This window comes from Piliocolobus tephrosceles, chromosome 2, assembly GCF_002776525.5.
Source record: "Piliocolobus tephrosceles isolate RC106 chromosome 2, ASM277652v3, whole genome shotgun sequence".
Classification (NCBI taxonomy): Eukaryota; Metazoa; Chordata; class Mammalia; order Primates; family Cercopithecidae; genus Piliocolobus; species Piliocolobus tephrosceles.
In genome coordinates, this window is record NC_045435.1 from 9,257,528 (window position 1) to 9,259,889 (window position 2,362).

The 2,362-nt window shown below is 43.4% G+C and overlaps 1 pseudogene; it reads right to left on the minus strand.

Annotated features, from left to right (window-relative positions):
* Positions 1-1,230: 1,230 nt before the first annotated feature.
* LOC111545151 lies at positions 1,231-1,937 on the minus strand (annotated as a pseudogene).
* Between the last annotated feature and the right edge of the window lie 425 nt (positions 1,938-2,362).

Below are 2,362 nucleotides of genomic sequence, written 5' to 3' on the forward strand. Positions count from 1 at the left end.
TTTTTTGTATTTTTAGTAGTGACAGGGTTTTGCCATGTTGGTCAGGCTGGTCTCAAACTTCTGACATCAAATGATCTGCCCGTCCCAGGGTCCCAAAGTGCTGGGATCACAGGCATGAGTCACCATATCTGGCAACTGTGTGTTAAATATCTGGGTCATGATATTTCATCTTCAAGTAAAATCATCACGCTGAGCCTCTACTGCTAATCACTTTTATCTCCCTGAAACAAAATGACAATAGAAAATGTTGGGGGGGGGGGTCTTGTGGCATATCATAAAGTAAATACGTAATTTCTCTATGATTGCCTCACTCTTTATGACTAGGGATTTATCCCCAAACCCAGTAGCCTGGGACTCTCTAACCAAATTCTTTGGAAAAGTTTAAGGACTCGCTACTTTCACCTCTCACTCTTAGGCTTCCCAATTGCTCCCTGCCCTTTTACTTGTTTTTGCATGAATGGGAAGAACATGTCCTTTGAGCGTTACCTCAAAAGCATAATGGACACCAGAGATATCTAGGGTATTATAGTCTAGCCTTAGACCTGTTACCTTAGGTATATCCTTGTTGGCTGCAAGCCATGGCCACAACCACCAAATTTGTCCAAGATCCTATTATTAATAAAGCACAATACTTTTCTGTATCTCTACTAACCTCTTATGAAACTTTAAAATTCTCCCCCTCCCACATCACTGTACATCACTTTTTGAACTTTAACCTTGCCACTTGCTTCCTTTACCAACTGATGAGAAACCTCACAATTATGTCACTAACACTAGATCATTACCTTATCCTAGGCTAAGCTCATCAGAAAGCCCCCTTGTTCAAGTTTGTGTTCATGGCTCCTACCTCAGAAGGCACGATGGGAACTGTCAGTCCCTATATGCTGTCACTGATCAATATAAATCTCTTGAATATCATGCTTTGTCAAACTTATATTTAAACTTTTTCTGAGAATTCAGATTTATTGATTTCTGTTATATTGACTTTTAAAATGGTATTAAGCAGTCAGATTGGCAGTCAGCAAGAAAGGGAACTGGTGATTTCAAGTTAAAATTAAGCTAACGGTGTAAGTACATCACCACTGGCTGCAGTCATCACATCGTCTTAGATTGAATATGGATTTTTTTTTTAACAAAGTTCTAGAGCTCTGATATCCAGGGACACTGCAGATGTTTCCTGGCATTATCCTTCATTTTGGTCAGTCTCCTGAGGCAGCAGTGAAAGTGCTTTCAAAAACACTGCCATTTTCCCAGCACAGTGTTTTTGACTGCATCAACATATTGAGTTGGAATCCAGCAGTAAGAGGCTCTTGTGGGGCCCTACTGAAATACCACCATGTTGTAGTATTCATGACCCTAGGTTCACTGAGCACATTTTTAATGAAGCCCGTGGGCAGTTTCTCAATCTGCCCTTGAACACTGAATACCTACAGCGCTGGCAAGAAACAGGTGAATTAGGCATGTTTGCTTCTCTCCAGGAATCTTTAGTGCTGATCTGGCCTTTTTCTACTTAAGTGAGTCTCACTTTTCCCCCAGACTAATTGTACATGCCAGACAGGGCTAGAGTTGGAAGTGTTCCTGGGTACACCTAACAGATCATATCTTCAGGTTTTCTTTTATTTAACACTTATCTGTGTTGTTTCTGCCTGCAGAGAGGCTCCTTCTTGTTCTTTCTGGCATTTGCATCCTGCTGTGTAGTATCTTTGGGTGTGTTTGCTGCTTAAACACTGCATTGTGGAGCCAACCACCATGATCTTGGCCCTACTGGTCACTTTTATTTCTCTCAATGGGTCTTATACCCAGTGTCCTATTCTCAATATCTTGTACTTGGGGACCAGTCCCTTACACATGACTTTCTGCATGGCAGGTGGAAGACCTGTAACCATGTGTATTTTCTCTTTTAACTTGGCGCTTGTGCTGTCCAAGGGGAACTTCATGTTGTGTTTAGTTTTGCTCCAGAGGACCTTCAGGTCCACCAACTCTCTATCTGTGCTGCTCCCCACATCCTCGCTTTTGCTGACCAAGGCCTGGGCCAGGGGACTGGGCTGAGGCCAGTAGCAGGCTACCTCAAGTGCCGCAGGAGTCCTTGGCCACCATCCCCACTGAAGCTTCAGCCTCTATGCAGTTGAGGGGCCAGGTGGGTGCCTCAGGCACCATCATCTCAGTTACCATGTCCATGGCAGGTTTTTCCATGCCATCTCAGGCTCCAGCTGCCACTATGATGATTGTGTCACCAAATTTTAAATCAGCCCAAGTGGCTGCTAATTGCTCTTACTTGGGCTTGCATAAGAGCAGAGGGAATGAAGGTTAGCATTTATTGTGATAACCATTCTTCCTTTGGATAGTACGTGACATTGGCATG